This window comes from Puma concolor, chromosome A1 (genome assembly GCF_028749965.1).
Source record: "Puma concolor isolate L17-30 chromosome A1, mPumCon1.1.hap2, whole genome shotgun sequence".
NCBI lineage: Eukaryota > Metazoa > Chordata > Mammalia > Carnivora > Felidae > Puma > Puma concolor.
In genome coordinates, this window is record NC_141667.1 from 139,808,405 (window position 1) to 139,828,234 (window position 19,830).

Genomic DNA, 19,830 nt, shown 5'->3' on the forward strand with positions numbered 1-19,830 from the left:
TGCACGGTGTTTCTTTTAGTCATACCACAAGCTGCCTTATTATATTAAACCTCTTGACAATTGATTCAGGCAGAACACTTTTCTCCCAACAAAGAAAACTATATCATCTCACAGATGCTACCGTATAAAATCCCTCAATTCGAGACTGTTTTCTAGCAAAATACAAAGCACTAAAAAAAAAAAAAAAAAAGAAAGAAAGAAAGAAAGAATGAAAAGACAAAAAAAACAAAACACATAAAAACCAAAAAACTGGAATTTTTTCCATTTTAACCAGGTCTCTCGAGCTGAATTATGAATTTCAGCATAGCACGGGAATAAGAAAAAAATTAAGATAAATTAGACAGCTTTTCAGAAAGTCTAAAAAAGGAGTTTAAGAGAAAGAAAAACAGTGCCAAGTGAAATAAGGATTGCCCCGAGAAGGTAGCTTTTCTTTTTGCGTGTTTTCAGATTTTCTGTATATTTTACCACAAGAATGACAAGTTTCCTACCAAATACTCTTTCGTTTTCCAGAATACTATTGCAACAGTTTAAAGACCTAACCTTTTTCTTACTTACCCAGATCTACTGAATCTATCACACTTACACGTACCTCTCTGATCACTGGATAGAATGTGTACTGTCCAATAAACCTATCATGTCCTCTGTTTTACATATATACCTAAGAGCACTGTTAAAAATCTAAGTGATATAGGAGAAAAATGAGTAATGCTATTTAATCTGTAGGAGGAAGGAAAATAAACAAATATTACAAGTGTTAATGGGGATCTTTAGCATCAAGGAAAAAAAAAACAAAGAAATATCCCACCGGATTTCTATCAGTATGCGTTTGTAGTCATTTCATGTCAAAGAGTTATCTTACAAATACTTTTCTTTACAAAGTAGTTAGAGTAGGCTAAAATCTCCCCGAAGTTCTCCATTATGACACAAGCTACATTAGAGAACATTGATTGTGGGAAGTAGTTTTCCTTGTCATATTCCTAGTTTCACACACTAAAACTCTCTATTTCTAGCTGCTATTTCAAAATCATCATTCTAGAACTGTATCTAATTCATCTTTGCGTTTTAAAAACACCACATAGTGCAATTTAAATATTTATTTAAGTCAAATAACAGTGATGCAATTAATAACAAGAGCTCGACTAGGGAAGTGGAGTAGCTTTGAGTCAATGACCCAACCAGCGGCAAGGGTATAATTTAAAGGCAGAAATTTCCAGTGCACGCACCGTTAGCCACAGTGAACCTGTTACAGCTCTAAAGGGAATTGTTTGCCTCTTATTAGATTTTCTACAGCACAGCCATAAGTGATAAATGTACTGCTGTACTCACTGTCAAGTTAATCAATGCTGCCAAAGTTTTGTTGACCTAACAGTAATCCATAAAGTAAGCAGCATTTTCTCCATGCCTATGACATCTCAGTCCACAGAAGGGCTACGAATCCAAAAGTAGCCACACATGATAAAGACTTGGGGTGGGGGGAAGCTGGAGTCAGAGAGGGTTGATAAGACACACCGGGTGATTTTCCAAATTAGCAGTTATTATGGGTCCCCTGCCTTGATAAAAAAGCATTTAAGATCACGACTACAAAAACATTTTTTTTTTCAATTTTGATGTTCAAAGTCCTAATAAATGACTACCTCTCCCAATGAAAGGCGATTTCTTCCACAATGCTCCCCGCCCTGACCTCAGAGCAAAATGAATAAACAAATAATGAAAACACCCAGAGCTTCCAGAATCTCAAATCAAAACAGCCATTTCTAGCGCACGGTCTATGCCTGTCTACAGTTCAATGCACTGATCAAATCCAGTCCAGGGCACCGGTAATAAGAATGGTAATATGGACAAGAAAAAAAGGCCCCAAATTTTGCTTCACTGTAAATCAGGGCATGTGAAAGACATGTCCATTAGAAATGAGGAAAGAAACAACGGGAGAAGCAAAGCCGCCCTGCAAACAAACCAGTGCCATGCTTTCACAAGCAATTATAGACATATGAAATATGAATTGCAATTGATTTTTCTTCCTGGGGTCACTCTGCTCCATGTTTTACGGACTCTAGGCATTTATTTGGGCAGCAAACTGACAAGTTTTGTAGAATGACCTGAGCAGGGTAATCTTTGCTCAGTCACGAGCACTTCATTGTGGCTTCTCATCCTTGACACTTGTCCCTCCCAAAAACTTACTGGCAAGGGATTCCTTGATAAAGACATGGAACAATGCAATTACCGCCGTAAAGGGCTGGCAGAACCTGACCAGGGGATGCTTAGCAACCTTTTCTGTGCCAATGAAAAATAAATAGCATCAATCTGGAAGAGTGACTGTCATCCTTGTATTTCCACAGCAAATTTTCTTATTCAGCTGGCGGTGATACAGCAGGATACTAAGCTCGTGTGATTTGTCTTGCCAGTAAGAAGAATAGCAAGACAAGGTTGTGGTTATAAGGATAAATAAATACCACGGATTTCTTCTACTTAAATAAGGCTTTTAAAAACTTCAACCATAAAAAGATAGGATCTTCCCCATTTGTCTGTTTTCTATGACTCCGATTACAAGATTTCCCTGTGTTTTGGTCTTCACAGAGCTCTGAATTGTGAATGTTACTAATCATAAGACAAAGCATTAAAAGGGTCTCTGGAAAATCTCCCTTATTTCTTCTGGCATCAGTCCATAATGCTTAGACATCTTTCCCTGTCCCTACATATAGACAGTTAAAGCATTCTTTGGAACTGCTGTGGAGTATTTTGGAGAGCTTTCCACCGTAGTAGAAAGGAGTAGTGTATTCACTACATTTTCCACTAATGTGCACCTTATTGGGCAATTTTTAGTATAATTACATCGCAATGAAATAAATGCCTTACGTACAGCATAGCCCAACTATGCAAGAATAATTGCAGGATAAATTCCTAGAGAGGGAAATGCCAAATTGCTTCTCCAGAAGGTTGCCACAACGGGCAGTCACCTTAAAGGTACAGTACAAATGTTTTGTTTGAATCTTTGCAATTCCATAAGTAAATATCTCATTTTAATTTACTACCCTCCGATTAATAATGAAGTATATTTTTCTCTTGTTTCCTGAGCATTTATAATTTTTTAAATAAGTGAATTCTGTCCGTTTTCCTACTGGGTTATCTATCTCTTAGTGATTTGTAACAGCTCTTTGCATACCACAGCAATCAGACTTCTGTCCTATGTATTATGCATATTTTTCAGTCTTTTTGTTTCATGATTCGAATCCGTGGTGACTTTTTTGCTGTATACAATTTAAAATTTCTATGCAGCCCCATTTTAAATGTTGTACATACCAAATAATACAGCAATACCACTATCAACTCAGAGAATACAATGCAGTGAAAAACTGCATGATGAATGTGGGCACTACTGTTATTTCAATCTCAGATTATGTCCCCAACTACCAGAAAGGAACAAAAAATAACAAAAGAAAGGGTCAGAATGATACCACATATCATTAAAACCAAACTATTCATCTTGCAGGCTTGGACAGCCATCAGGGTGGGCTGAAATGAAGTTGGAAGATGTTTCGGGGAGCCCAGGTGGGTGGCAGGCAGGACTGAAAACTTGGTGTGGAGAAGTTAGCCCTACGAGCTGTAACAGAAGGTAAGATGTGTTGGTGTACGTACAGCTAAGGTGCATTCGGGCTCCACAGTATCACATCTGGGTGTGGAGAATCAAGAAAGGTCTCACGAAGGAGGGGCAACTGCAAATAAGCCTTTCAGGATGCTCTGGTGAACAGAGATGTGAGAAAGGGACATACAGGGTACAGGGTAGGATAAACACAAGGGTCAAGACAAGGGGGCAGGTAGTCAGCTAGTGTGATTGGCACAGAAGAGATAGGAAGAGTAAGGCTGGAATTCTGGACACCTGGCCTAGGAATATGACAGTTTGGTACCTGACAAAGAGCCATGAGACAATTTTTTGGCAGGTCAGAGATGACGGGGAGTAGGAATATCCACCTCAGGGTGAACTAGAGTACCCCAAGCGAATGAGGAAAACTGCCATGAGGATCTAGGAACACTGAATAATGATAATGGCACAGTGATGACAACCAAGGAAAGTACTTCTCTGATTATGAATAGCTTGCAGGGCACAGTCATGGGACTATTTTTAGTGAAAGGAATGATTTTATAAAGGAACCTATGAATGGCCCAAAATGGCCCAGATTTTTCCAAAATAGTACCCGAGAGGCTCTGTGGAGAAAGTGTCCACCAGAGAGGTGCCAACGCGATGAAGAATAATGTTGGAAATAAGCCCAAGGCGCATCCTGGGTACAGCAGTGCCGAATTCCGTTGCGTATCTGGAAGATGAAGACGGTCTCAGTAGGGCATGAGGCATCATCGTGAACGGTTTGAAACAATAACAGAGACAGACAATCAGAGTTCCAACAACATATCCTCTGTTCAGATGTCGCTGCTCTACCTTCCTGCCCAGGTGGATGAGGGAGAAAAAGCAAAAAATCAATTTATGTATCTGCTACATGAAAGGCATGCTGAGGCAAGAGACAATGACTCAAATGTCATCTCAAATCACTAGGAGGGTCAGGGAGCACAGAAAACAGGGTAAAAGCCACAATCCTCACTGAGGAGGCAAACAGCATCTGCGGAAAAAGTAAAGTTAAAATAAAATAATACCCATTCTGTAAATGAGAAGAAAAAGTAGAGAAGGCAAAGCCAGGGAACGCTTTAGTATTAGACATTCTGGGGCACCTGTGAGGCTCAGTCAGGTAAGCATCCGACTTCGACTCAGGTCATGATCTCATGGTTTGTCAATTCGAGTCCCGCATTGGGTGAGCTCAAACCCCACTTAAGGTGAGCCTGCTTCTCCCTCTCTCTTTCACTCTTTCCCTCATGGGATTCTCTCTCTCTCTGCCCTTGCTCAGTTGCCTGCTCGCTCACTTGGTCTCTCATTCTCTCTCAAAAAAAAAAAAAAAAAAAAAAGTACTAGACATTCTTTAGACTCTAAGTGTATTGCCACAACTAGGATTTACTTGCTTCAGGGATATGGAGGTAAGACTCTTCGTCGAGGCTGAAAATAACCCGCCATTTTTAGTCCAAAAGCAAGATGGGAGTTTTCCAAGTTCTGAACTGGGAAAGGCCCTTCAAAAATTTTTTTGGGAAACTGAGCACTTTGTTTAATAAATTACAAATAAGCCCTACAGGAAAAAAAAATTTTTTTTCACAAGTTCTAAACACACTGTAACTACATTATTTTACTTACTTAAAACACCTTGGCACGAATGGAACAGGGGGTTCTGCCGAAGAGGGAGCAGTGTATCCCAAAGACTTTTCATCATAGGCTTCTCAAAGGAAGAGGAGTTCAGCCCCCATCCTCAAATATACATATTTACTTAATTATACACCATTAAGGTATCACTTTCTTAATTATGTGCTATGTAAGACATACACAAAAGGAAATTTTAAGAAATATAAAGATGAAATAAGACATTTATTTATTTATTTATTTATTTATTTATTTATTTATTTATTTTAACATTTATTCATTATTGAGAGACAGAGAGAGACAGAGCATGAGCATGGGAGAGACAGAGAGAGGAGGATACACAGAATCCAAAGCAGGCTCCAGGCTCTGAGCTGTCAGCACAGAGCCTGATGCGGGGCTCAAACTCACGAACTACGAGATCATGACCTGAGCCAAATTTGGATGCTCAACCGACTGAGCCGCCCAGGTGTCCCAAGATGAAACAAGATTTAAAACAAATTTTATTTTATTGTGCTTATCAATGATACAAAGAATGTTTATTTTTATTAAAAATTACAAATAACGATACTTTTAACATGAGAATGTAACTGAGTATGCTGCCTTAAGGTGATCTCTTTTTTGTTAAGTTTATTTATTTTGAGAGAAAGAGAGATAGGGCAGGGGAGGGGCAGAGAGAGAGAGGGAGAGAGAGAATCCCAAGCAGGCTCCACGCTGTCAGCCCAGAGCCAGATGTGGGGCTCGAACTCAACCAAGTGTAAGATCATGACCAGAGCCGAAATCAAGTGTCAGTGGCTTAACTGTCTAAGCTGCCCAGGAGCCCCTCTTAAGGTGGTCTTAAGTGACTATTCTGCACTATGTTCGAGAATGACTGAGGATTTCGTTCATTTCAGAAATATTTGGTGCTAAGAACTGCCTTTGTTGGAAACACTATCTCACAAAGACCGGTAGGTCCAACAGCTGCACTTGCTAAGTCAGAGTACCAATTTTTCCAATTCCAACCTCCAGGAAGACAAAGACATTTTAATGAGGTTTGGCCAAGAAATTCCCTGCTTTCCTGACGTCACACGGTTGTTCTTGGAGAGCAAGTGGAAAAATGTTGCATTTAGAAAAATCTGGATCCAAGACCCAACGGAGACTCTTCTTGTGAAAGGTTTTTGAACAGGCTAGAAAATTCTGTTTCCAAGTTTTAAGGGAGGTAGAGAGAATTTTAGGTTACACACATTCATCCTGGCAGCCAAATCCCATAATGATAGAAACTTTGTCAGACATCCATTTTCAAAACGTTCTCTCCCAGGCTTGTGTTCTTTCAAAAGCCAGTTACTTTCCCACTTGGGGTTCCCGGAGCCTTCGGAGGCTGGGGGGGAGGGTGGGTTACACTGAGGCTGCAGCCAGCTGGCAGGAGTTGGGGGACAGCGCCCACACCAATGCTGCCTCCTTCCGGGCAAGCAATCTTTAGTTTTGTCTTCACTCTGCCCTTCCTTTGCTAGGCTCGCTTTTAAGCAACTTGCGCCTTCCGTGAGGTTCAGTTGGTAATACAGCCTCATGAGGCACCTGACAGGCAATAAGCTATAACGAACACGCAATCAAGGGCACCAGGGCGAGGCCCCTGGTTGTGGACCCCAGGCTGCCTGACATCTGGACTTGTGAAAGGGTCGGAATCAGTCTGAGCAGCAATATTCATAAAGCTGGCTTCACTTGTTTGTCAGATAAAAAAGAAATATAATTGCAAGTTTTCTGACTGCTTTCTACATTCCAACGGGGGGACTATGCACAGTTGGCCTTGTATACGCCGGTAAGAGGGCTGCAAGTGCTGCCCCCCAGGGATGAGATGCCTACACGGGCTCTCCTCAAATCGTCTCCCCTGACCAGCAGGTTCTTCAAAAGGTTTAAGCTGATTTACCTGATTTACTTCCTACTATTTTGTCTACTGAGGAAAACAGACGGGCTTTTCAGAGAGCCTCAGTGCACGTCGTCCTAGACGAAATGGTCCATATTTAAACAGACTCACTTCAACCTCAGATACCAGATGACGCCGTTGAGCTGGGACTGGGAAGGACTAAACGTAAAGCGCCATGCAGACTCTGTGGCCCACCACAGGTCCTCCAAGGGTGTTTATTTTATGAATCAATGAGCGAGTGAATGCATAAAGCATTTCCATTGGAACTTCCTAGTGACAACATTTTGCAGCATCTTGGACATTTCTGCCCAGGATGGCCCCCAATAGTATTTTAAATTAGTCATGGTTTGAGCTGACTTGATGAGATGGTTCCTGAAGGAATATCTTCTAATTTAATTTCCACGGCTAAATAATTAAGATTAGGCATTAATCCTTGTGGCTCTTCGGAGTCCTGAGGATATTCTGGGACTGGGGGAAAACAGATCTAAGGAAGAAGGGAGAGCTGCTCTTCAATGTAGGCCTATTCTATTTTAGGAACTAGATGGTACTTCATATACATTAGCTCACGTGGTCCTCTTTACCAACTCTAGGAGGTAGGCCTTTTAAACTCCCTTTACAGAAAAGGTGACTAGGGCACAGACAGGTTAAGTTACAACCCCAGGTGAGACAGCAGTGAGTGGAGGTTCAGGACTCTGAACACATGTCCCTCCCCCCCCCCCCCCCCACAGTGCCAGGCCACACTCTTCCATTCCAGCCCTCTGCTGTTCCCCATCTGCCTCATTCTAGACCGGCTTTTAAATTCAAGGGTCAACTATAGCCCGAGGCCCAAATCTGGCCTGCTGCATCCCCTTGTAAATAAAGTTTTATTAGAACACAGGCCCTCTCCCTTGCTACGTATCGTCTTTTAACATCTTACGGCAGCCTTCACACGACAGTGGCAGAGTCCTGTGGTTGTGACAGAGACTGTATGGCCTGCAGAGCCTAAAATATTTACCAACTGGTCTTTTACAGAAAAATCATGCTGATTCCTGACTAGTATAGACACTCTGGTGTTTACAACCTTATTCCTTCCTGTCAGAGGGACATTATACTTCTCTTTTAATTCATTCGCTGAAGTCATGGGTCAATTTGATTTAGAACACGTCAAAAGTCTTTCTCACACAACCTGAGATTCGAGAAAGCAAAGAGTTTTCGATACTAAAAACCGTAAGCAATATGGTAACCTTTCATCAATTTCCTTTTTTGATTGGCCAGAAGGTGTGACACTGTTCCCGTGCCAAAAATTGCCCCAAATCATTACTAATATTCGTTCACATGGCCTGTTTTCAGGAATCTGGAACTAATTGGTCTCAATTCATCTCCTCTACTCTTTGATCGCTTATTTATCAGACTGGGAAAGATAGATTTAATAGCACTTGCTCGAAACAGGTTCCTTAATTGGAAACATCACAGCATTTAGCTCACTTTGTACTCCAGCAATTAAGAACAATTTGGAAAAGTGTTGTTGATTTTTTTTTTTTTTACACTACTGTCTCCCTGATTAGTTTTCCAAAGATCCAGACAAAACAAATGACAATTGCAGCTAGCACTATTGGTCCCAATGAAAGCCCAACAGCCAGATTACTTACTATGAGAAATGTGAGGCATCCTCATCCATTTCGTCAGTGTCTTACATTTATTTCCCCGTGCCCTTGTCTCTTGTGGAGGTAAGTGGCAATACCTCTTAGAAAAGGCACCACTTCGCACGTACCTTTACACAATTATCTTTTCTCCAAATAAGCCAAATCAACAGAAGAAATTATTTTTCTTGATTAAGGACCCACATTTCTCTTGGGAGGGCCCAAAACAAACAATTAATCTTTCCTTATTTGTTCTCAGAAGTCCCTGCCTCCTTAAACGCAGGCTATCCCGGTACCTGTGGCAGCCAGTCGGCAGCAATTAGGCCTGAGCAGAAAATGAATGGACTCTGGGCTGAGGGCCTAATCTGCTGAGAGTCTGTGTGAGAGGGCAAGGTTAGACCAGGAAAATTCCCTTGTTGTCGGAACAGTGCTCAAAATTACTACCTGACTTCAGCATAATTAACCAGGCTTGGGAATTTATATGAACTAAGTAATTGGAAAGAATTAGCAAGAGATATGGACATTAATCTTTACCAGTTACACAGTGTTTAATGAAATTAAGGGTCTTGTGCTCATTCTCGCCTTGCTTAGTTTGCACACTTTCCCCTTTACCTGTGGAACCAGGAGAATATGCCATATGAAGATCTACAAAAAACAAAAAAACACCGAAAACAAAGACAAACCCCCAAAAACCCCAAAACACTCTAGGTTGAAAATTAAAAAGAATCCCAAAACTTAAGAGCAGGCTCTGAAATAAATGATAATGCATCCATACCATAGAATATAATGGAGCATTTATTAAAATAGTTTTTTTTAAAAAAACTTTATCTATTAGAGATACATCCTGAAATATTTATAGATAAAAGATATCTGTGAGTTTTTTCAAAATAATATGGGAAGGTGGGATATGTCTGGGAATATGGACAAAACTGTCTCTGAGTTGATAATTACTGAAGATGTAATTATCCCAGGGACCCTGAGATATGTTTTCAAATTAAGAAAAGAGTTTATAAAACATTAGAGACAACATATCAAATATATTAAAATATACGATTAAAAACATGCACAGAAAAAAGACAAATGAAGCACACCATAATTCAGAGATGTTTAAATCAGGGTTTCTCAGTCTTGCCACTAGTAACATTTTGGAGCAAGTGACTATCTGTTGGGGGCCGTCCTGTGCACTGTAAGATATTGAGCAGGATCCCTGACCACACCCTCCATTGAATGCTGGTAGCACCCCATCCTCTGACAACCAAAAATGTCTGTATGTGTCATCTAATGTCCCCTGCGAGGAAAAACTGCCCCTGGTTCAGAAACAGTGGTCTGAGTGGAAGAATTACAGAAAATTATTTTTATCCTTTATGTTTTTCAAAGTTGCTGAATATGAACACCTGTATAAATCAGAACAGTAACAAAAATACTGATATACTAAAAATACATTAATCTGCAAGGAAAGATTTTTTTATTTTAATGTTTATTTAGTTTTGAGAGAAAGAGAGAGAGAGAGAGAGAGAGACAGAGCGGGAGCAGGGGAGGGGCAGAGAGAGAGGGAGACACAGAATCTGAAGCAGGTTCCAGGCTCTGAGCTGTCAGCACAGAGCCCGACGTGGGGCTCGAACCCTCAAGGTGTGAGAACATGACCTGAGCATAAGTTGCATGCTTAACCGACTGAGCCACCCAGGCGCCCCTGCAAGGAGAGAATGCTTGATGTCTGTGAAGAAATAAGACTGCTTATATCAGAAAATAAAAGACCACGGAACAGATTCTTTGATTAAACTGAAGTCATCAACCTAAAAGTAAACCTGATGAAAAAAGCCAGTTCTTTCAAAACTCATGAGTCTATCACATACAAATCTGATAAAATACAAATCAAAAGTATCTCAGGAATAATGTCAGGCTTGGGACACCTGTGTGGCTCATTCGGTTAAGTGTCCGAGTCTTGATTTCGGCTCAGGTCATGATCTCACGGTTTGTGAGATCGAGCCCTGTGTCGGGCTCTACTCTATGCTAAGCATGGAGCCTGCTTGGGATTCTCTCTCTCCCTCTCTCTGCCCCTCTCCCCACTCACACACGCATGAGCGTGCGCACGCTCTCTCTCAAAATAAACGTTAAAAAAAAATGTCAGGCTTCATAACATCTTCTCTGAATGGAAAGTGGTAGCACCGAAGACAGAGTCAAGCCCATTATAGCCATCTTTGTGAAAGAACGAAAAGTCACAGAAATGTAATGCTGGCTCAGGGTGTTAAGTTTTCATCAGACAAAGGCATCCACATTGTAAGGTGAGTATGCATGCGAAGAAAAAGAAGTATGTGGCTACCTTTGCGTCCATATAGATGAAATGACACGAGAGGGACTACTTGTTTCTAGAAGGAGCTTGGAGCTGACGTTCCGCAATGATTCTAAGTCTGTGTGTTAACACCCCGCATCTCACCCACCCCCTTTCTAGAAACAGCATGCAGCCCTGAGCTGGCCAACAAGCAGAGACAGCTGTCCAGGACGATTTAGCCCAGACATTCATCTTATCAACTCAAGGCTCCCGTTTAGGGCACTAAAGCTAATTTTATGACTACTAAGAGGGTTTTGGTTTTTAAATCAGTACATACTGCCAAATCAGGTGGTCAATATTTGGTAATTCATAGTCTTAAAAGACCCCAAGTTTTAAGTTGTGAGCCTCATTAAAGGCACTTTGGAGCATACGGCTTGTTTGCCTTCCCTTTCCTTCTTCCACACAGGTTCCTCCCCATCACGTGTGAGGTTCCTAGAGCTTTTCACATTGCCTTTACTTCCCTTACCTCCACTGACCTATATTACCTCTGAAGGCTCAATATCCATAGCTCTGCAGGTCAGGCTCCCTTTGCCAGGCTCACCCACCCAAAGTAAGCAAGAATGCACTATGAGGATTTTCTAAATACTGGCAGGGGCTCCTGGGTGGCCCAATCGCTTAAGCATCTGACTTTAGCACGGGGTTTGTGAGATCGAGCCCACTTCGGGCTCTCTGCTGTCAGCACAGAGCCCGCTTCAGATCCTCTGTCCTTCTCCTCTCTCGGCCCCTCCCCACTCATGCTCACACTCTCTCTCTGTCTGTCTCAAAACTAAATAAGCATTTAAAAAAATACTGGTTTCATGTATTTCCTCAAAAGAAAAAGGTATTGTTTTCTTTAAAGGAGTAATACATATGGCTAGTACTGGAAATTTAAAAAAATTGTTCTGTACTAAAAATTATTTTATTTTAAAAGTTTCAAAAATGTTTTTATTTATTTTTGAGAGAGAGAGAGCAAGCAGGGGAGGAGGAGAGAGACAGGGAGACCGAGGGTCCAAAGTAGGCTCCGTTCTGAGAGCAGAGAGCCCCATGTGGGGCTCAAACTCACAAACCACAAGATCATGACCTGAGCCGACGTCAGATGCTTAAGTGACAGAGCCACCCAGGCGCCCCAAGTACTAAAAATTATTTTAAATGAAGTTCATTTCGAGATGAATGGGAAGCAAGCAAATCACTGAGAAAGCAAAAAACATATTTGATATTAAGTAGCACAATTCTCTATAATTAAAATTAAAAATATTTATACGAGAAGAAATATCATACACTGTGCTAAGTACTTATAGCTTTCGTAGTGTTTTCAGCTTAGCACAAAAAAGTCTTCAAGAACTATCACAAAACCTAAGAATCTAGAGGGCAGTGCCTACAAAAATGAAACTTAGGAAACACAGTTTTTCTTCTTCACGTTTTGACAATTATTTCACCAAGTATGACAACTAACCTGCCTTCTAAATTCTGGATAAGCGGTTAGGGTTTTCCTAATATGAACAACCAACCAACCAGTGAAACAAGGTTCCAGGATTTCTAACCAGGCACAAGAGAAACGTATGCGCAACAGAATCTGAAAACACTTGCTAGCAATGATGGATTTAAGTTATTAACAGATCAAAAAGAGATGGATGGTGGTTTGCTTTTCTTAATCTACATCATCATCTAGATCTATTTAAAGATACGTGGCACACTAACAAACTTGGTTAAGGTTTCGATGAAATCACTAAAAATAATCTGCCCCGTTACATGGAGTCTGTATCGATCAATAAAATCACTTGTACAAGGAAAGTACTGTTAAGTACTGACAATCCCGGCCATTAATATTATTTAACACCCTGTTCACCATCTTTAACGAGAACAAAGAACAGTTTGTCTCCTGTGATAAGCAGGACCTTTATACTTACTGTGACTTCTCCAGGCTTTTATGGTGATTTGGTGAAGCCCAAATTGTACATCCCTTTTTTCCCGGTACGCCCCCCACCCCCAATACACGAGATCTTGGTCTTTACTTCAGGTGCATTTTAAAGGAAGTCCTTTGTAAGAAGCGAAACCGCCATCATATGACTTCTTAATTTGTGAGAGAAACTCAAAATTCTAAGGACCTGAGCTGTAAGGCATAGATAGGGTGGCCATCGGAACAACACGGGGCTTCCCGGGTATGCACTCCAAGTTCACTCAGCTTCATCAATGACATTACCCTGCCAGGGGTGGATGAAGAGAGAAAATTTCAATAATAATTGAAATTCTGGCGAAATACCTCAGCCAGAACTGGATGGCCAGGAAGAGACACACACATATATCTTAAAAATACCAAAATGGAAGGTAGAGAAAAAGGATGAAAATATTACACGGAAGAAAATTTTCACCTTTGGAAATATCTATGATTATATGAGAATAAAGAGGTGGAAACTCCTTTACGAAGTAAAACTAACTTAATGATAATTCTAAGATCTTAGATAGAAACCTGTTCCAAACTGAATCTTTCTGGTTCTGACCACTCACAATCCTGGAAGCTTATGACACATAGTGCTTTGCAATTTTGCTGGGATAAAGCAAGAGGGAGCCCCTCTCTGGTAAGTGAACCTTGAAAACATTAAAGACTTGAATCTCAGCTCAGTTTCATTTACTTTGTCCTTGTCAGCTCACTTGTGCCTACCTTACGATGCTCATGGAGTGATGAAAACAAAAAAATACATTTTGGGGGGTCTGCACAGTACATGGAGAAAAGGTGCCCCCAAAAGAATATTAATTCCTGGTGCACTTCAAAGAAGTGAACCCAAAATGAAAAAAACAGACCTAAAAAATGGCTGCTGGCCACAAAATTGAAGTTTTATGTAATGTACGAGTAAAATATCTGGTTTATAAGTGGTTTATGGTCATTAAAAGATAAATCTAGAAGGAAAGGTACGGCATAGGGAATATACTCAGTAACATCTGTACGGTGACAGATGGTAACCGAGCTTACGGCAGTGAGCACTGCGTAGGGGATAGAATGGTCCACTCACTGTGCTGTATGCCTGAAACCAATATAACATTGTATGTCAAGTATACTTCAGTTAAAAAAAAGAAAAGGGAAGTGTGGAAGAAAATGTGATTCACAAAATGGTTTAAGGGTGTGCTCCAACTAGTATAGAAGTTGTTTATTGGGGCGCCTGGGTGGCTCAGTTGGTTGAGCGTCCGGCTTCGCTCAGGTCACGATCTCACGGTCCGTGAGTTCGAGCCCCGCATCAGGCTCTGTGCTGACAGCTCAGAGCCTGGAGCCTGCTTCAGATTCTGTGTCTCCCTCTCTCTCTGGCCCTCCCCCCATTCATGCTCTGTCTCTCACTGTCTCAAAAATAAATAAATGTTAAAAAAAAAAAAATTAAAAAAAAAAAGAAGTTGTTTATTAAGCAAAAGAGGACAGTTCTGAGACAATGCTGTGGTGGTATCAGACACTTAATGACCATGCGATTCTGGGGGTACCTGGGCTCTTATTCCAGCATTTTCCTGTAGCACCAGGTGATAGGCATCCCAACGGCTGTTCACCCAACAATTACCAAAATAAAACGCCACCCCAGCGTGTCAGCCATAGGTTCTTACTACAAAATGGGGAACGGGATCAAGTTGCCACAGAATCTTTAGAAGGGTAAAGAAGCTCATGAAAAAATAAAGATAAAGACAGGTTAGAAATAAAGAAAGGCTGGCGCGTCTGGGTGGCTCAGTCAGTTAAGCGTCTGACTCTTGATCTGGGCTCAGGTCATGATCTCAGGGTTCATGGGCTTGAGCCTTGCATCCGACTCTGCTGACAGCACAGAACCTGCTTGGGTCTCTGTCTCCTCTCTCTGCCCCTCCCTGACTTGCTCTCTATCTCTCAAAATAAATAAGAATAAAAAAAAAAAAAAAAAGATACGGGAGCCTGGGTGGCTCAGTTGGTTAAGCGCCGGACTTTGGCTTAGCTCATGATCTCAGCTCATGATCTCACGGTTCATGGGTTTGAGCCATACGTTGGGCTCTATGCTGATAGCTCAGAGCCTGGAGCGTGCTTCAGATTCTGTGTCTCCTTCTCTCCTGCCTTTCCCTCACTTGTGTTGTGTCTATCTCTCTCAACAATAAAAAATAAACATAAAAAAAAAGATAAAGAAAGGCTGGAAAATATGCACAGTGGAATCAGGAAGCCAGCCTACTTTGGAAGAAAGTGTCTTCTTAAGTACACTGGGGTGGGGAGGTTGGTGTCTGAATAAGAGTGAAAGGCGGATAAAAAAAAATTTATTCTATGTACCCCATGGCATTAAGCCTACATACTAGCTATGTAATTTAAAAACAACAACAACAAAAACCAAAAAAACATGTTTAGGTCACGACGCAACCTCTTTGGGAACTAACTTGTGGGAATGTTTAAGGTCTATTTTACAGCACATGTATAGGACAGGTGGCATTTTATAAAGGCTTCTGCTCTGGTATGGAACATGACAAGTCACTTGCTGTGGCAGGTGGACCCTCCCAGAGATTGCTGCATAATCACATTCCCTCCCCTGAATGAACAGGATATCAAATCCATTTTGATTTGGGAAGCAAACACTGTCAAACAGAATCTTATAATCAGTAAAATAATTAAACTTATTTTCCAAACTTTTCTGTGTTTGAAGAACGTATTGTAGCAAATTATGTATGTAACTGCAGAGAGAAGTCCATATGGTAAATCCTGGTAGTAGTATCTGGCTAACCATGAGGAGTGATTTAGCACTTGAACATTTCACTAAGCCATATTTTCTTGGAAACGAATACTGAGGATCCTAAAAATGTTATATATGTAAATACACTCACAATACCTACATTTAAATATATTTCACATATCTTGTATTTATAAATATAAATATATATTTTTTTAAAATATAAATACATATTACATACAATTACACACACACATATATATAAATATACATAAGAAATTTTTTAAAAATGCATCACTGAGGTAATAAAAAAGTAAGGAATCACGAGCATCCTTACATCAAATGTAAATTGAAATCCTGATAGATAAGCAAGCACCAGAGCTGGTCCTTTCCCACAGGCAAGTCGAACCCTAGAACTTTGAGCATCTACTATGAAAGCTGCATGGACAGAAGAAATGAAGATAAAGCCTAAGCTTTGCTCAAGACAGATGGGCATCAGGGATCTAAGAGGCGAACTCCAAATGAAGCTGCTGAAGGATACATACCCAGAGGAAGGGAAAGAGAGAAATAAACCCACTCACAGGTTTGGAACCTAATCTAATGCCTTTTGTGTGGTCCAAAAAAACTTTCAAGCTAAGAAGTCCCACCCAGTTGGTAGTGCTCCTAGGTGATTAGCAAAAGCAAACAAAAATTCTATCTTGTGTAAAAAGTAAATTGAATCCTGGACATGAAAAAAAAATCCCCAAGGATGAAGGTACAAGGAAAGGCATTACCCAAGCTAAAATTTGAAACAAACAAAAACCACACATAAATACACTAAGAGGAAACAAAGTACCATGTGCAAAAACTAGCAGAAACAAATGAGACCTATGAAGACATCACTTTTATCAGACTGAGAATTAAAAAAATTAAAAAAAGGGGGGGGACGGAAGAGGCAACAATCAAAGATATGATACCTGGGCATTTTCCAGAGACACTGAAAGGTACCTATATTCAGACAGAGAGCGTGTGCGCACCCACACAAACGCACACACAATACACAAAAATATAAATGGAAAAAAAAAAATCTATGCCTAGATACAGAATAACTACAGTAACAAAGTTCTACGGTAAAACAGAACACCAAAGATGAAAAGAAGAATCAGAAGAATGACAGATTACATTTAAAAGGCAGAATATTAAGGGCGCCTGGGTGGCTTAGTCCGTTGAGCGCCTGAATCTCGATCTCTGCTCAGGTCATGATCTCAGGGTTCATGAGTTTAAGCCCCGCATCGGGCTCTGCAATGATGGCATGAAGCCAGCTTGGGATTCTGTATCCCCTTCTCTCTGCCCCTCACTGGCTTGTGCGCTCTCTCTCTCTCTCAAGATAAAGAAATAAACTTTTTTCTTTTTAAAAAGACAGACAGAAAATTAAGTGTTTCTATTGATAAAAATTGGTATTTTATGACGTTTATTCTTTCTTACATGTCTTCCAAAAAAAAGAAAATTCATGTATCTTTAAAAAAAGAGAACCAAATTCCTTCACTCTTAGGATCACCATATGAATCAATTGGATTCTTTCCTAATACACATTACTGAATTTTAGTAATCTTATTTTTCCTATACCTTGCAACACTTTGCTACTTTGTGATTCTCAGTATCATTTCATCATTACTCATCAGTTATTCTCAACTGTGCTAAGAAAATATGAAAATAATAAGAACATCTATAGAACAATGGAATCATTTGGAAAGACAATGAAATAAATAATAATCATTACAATACGTTTTAGCTTTCTTACTGTGTTGCCCAAAGTACTCATTATCTTTCAAGGTTTGGAGACATCATCTTTGAAGTTACTTAAAAAGTTTTCATTGAACACAGTTAAATATTTAGCAATTTTCATTTTCTACCCAAAAGAATAAAGAAAAAAAAAATCAAGGGAGTAAAGTGTTTCCTGATTATTAGATGACTCAGATAATGACAACAGAGAGAGACAGGAATACTCTAGACTACCACGATCCAACAGAAGTAAAATGGAAGCCACAGATATACTGCATAATAATTAAAAATGTAAAATTTGGGGCACTGGGAGGCTCAGTTGGTTAAGCTTCTGACTCTTGGTTTCGGCTCAGGTCATGATGCCGCATTTCATAAATTCAAGCCCCAACATCTGGCTCTGTGTTGATGGTGTGGAGCCTGCTTGGGATTCTCTCTCCCTGTCTCTTTGCCCTTCCCCCTCTCTCCCTCTCTCCAAATAAATAAATAAACTTAAAAAGTAAATTTCACATTTAAATTATTTGGTAGCCACATGAAAAAAGTAAAAAGGAACAATATATTTTGTTCGACCCTATACAAAATATTACTTCAAGTGTAATCATTATAAAAGCTATTGAGATATTTTACATTCTTTCTTGTACAAAGGTTTTGAAATCTGTGTATATTTTACAGAACATCTTGATTCAGACTAGTCGCATTTCAAATGTTTATTAGCCACATCTGACTACTGGCTTCCATAATATATACCAAAATTGGGTGCATAGGTAAAGTCATAGATCATGAAACTTCAGATGCTATCACAGATGAATTTTCTCACACTTAGAGATCAATGACAAAAAAGGAAATACAGTATTCTCTTGGAGATATTCATTCGATAGGAAGAACTTTACTATACATTACTTCACATCCAGAACATGGACCATTTCATTTCGCTAAACGAATGTGGAACACTATTCTTTCACTTTTTATGATGTTTGTGTACCAAGATTTATTTAACACATGCTTTATTTTACTTGACAAAAGCATATACAAAGGTGTCTAGAAGGAAACAGTAGAGTAGAAGTTTAAAAAAAGTTTATTAATTTAGTCATTCTAGTTGTGTCTCTAAATCTAAAAAGGAAAATATTTTGCAATTAGGCAGCAATGATATAAGCCACTGTCTCTTCAACATATCTATTAACCATCAAGGTTTCCAAAGATTTGGACTGTGAAAATGCATGTCTAAGAAAAAGAACCATTAACGATGGTAAGCTAAAACCTACTAGAGATACACTTAAAATCTGGAGGCTTTTACAAGGCTTACAAGATGATTTATGTTTCAGGTTCATGCAGAGTAGTTCAAGATCAAGGAGGTATACTGTTCAAAAGATGCTGCCCATTTAAAAACTAGGAAAATAAGGACTAAAACTTTTGAGTTTGTGATACTGAAATTCCGATCAAAATTCTAGTGAAGTTGTATTTCACTTTTCTCATTTGAATTTCTGTAAATTATTCATTAAAAGAACTACAAAAACAGTGGTGATTACTACAAAAAATGGTGATAACCATTTTTCCTGGGAAACCAAGAGTTAAAATATTTGAAAAAGATAAAAACAGACCTCCAAAGAAATATCCAGGCAGATTAGGGGGGAAAAAATCAGACAAAATTTCTAAAACAAAAAAGTATAATATTAAAACCTAAAAACTCAAAGGACAGACTTCCAGTTCTGTGAAGATGGAACAGCTATACTTTTTCCCTTTCTCCTGCTGAATGCAACTAAAACATTTTATTGGACATTGTACCTAAGGTTGAGGGAAGAAATGAAACCTGCCAGCACCTAAGGAATGCCACAGAGGTACATTTTATCTTTCCTGGGATTTCGTTTTGCCTCACGTATCTTGACATACAGCAGAAAAAGCTGGCAGCCAGGAAATACCAAGAGTTGCAGACAAATAAAGCCCCAATAAAAGCCCATTTCCTTTAGTAAGAAGGCTGTGAAAATGATAGCCTAGTAAGAGAGAAAACTTTTAGACACCGATCACTCTACTAAACCCAACGACCACAGAAAGAATAGTTGTTCCACTTCCACTCAAGCCAGGGAAAACCTAGAAGGAAGCCTAGACTTCCAACCTCATGGGACTTCAACGGGGCACTCAATGCCAGGGGGGTGTCAGAGAAGGCCAAGCAGAGAGCCAGGATTCTCAATGTCCCAAGACAGTAACATGCCCCACCCAAAGCGTCAGTGGCAACCAAGGGAGAGCTGGGACTCCTTTCCTCTTAGCAGTAATGAATACCCTTTCCAGCCCAGGTGTCAACCAAGGCCAAGTGGGAAATCTGGTCTTCTACCTGCATCTGGCAGCAATGAGATAAAGTCCCCCCACCTGTC

At 40.0% G+C, this 19,830-nt stretch overlaps 1 protein-coding gene across 1 annotated transcript in view; it reads right to left on the reverse strand.

The window, feature by feature from the left end:
• SNX24 (sorting nexin 24) overlaps positions 1-19,830 on the reverse strand; it is a 159,211-nt gene that overhangs the window by 31,379 nt on the left and 108,002 nt on the right. The gene's annotated exons all lie outside the window — the stretch shown is intronic.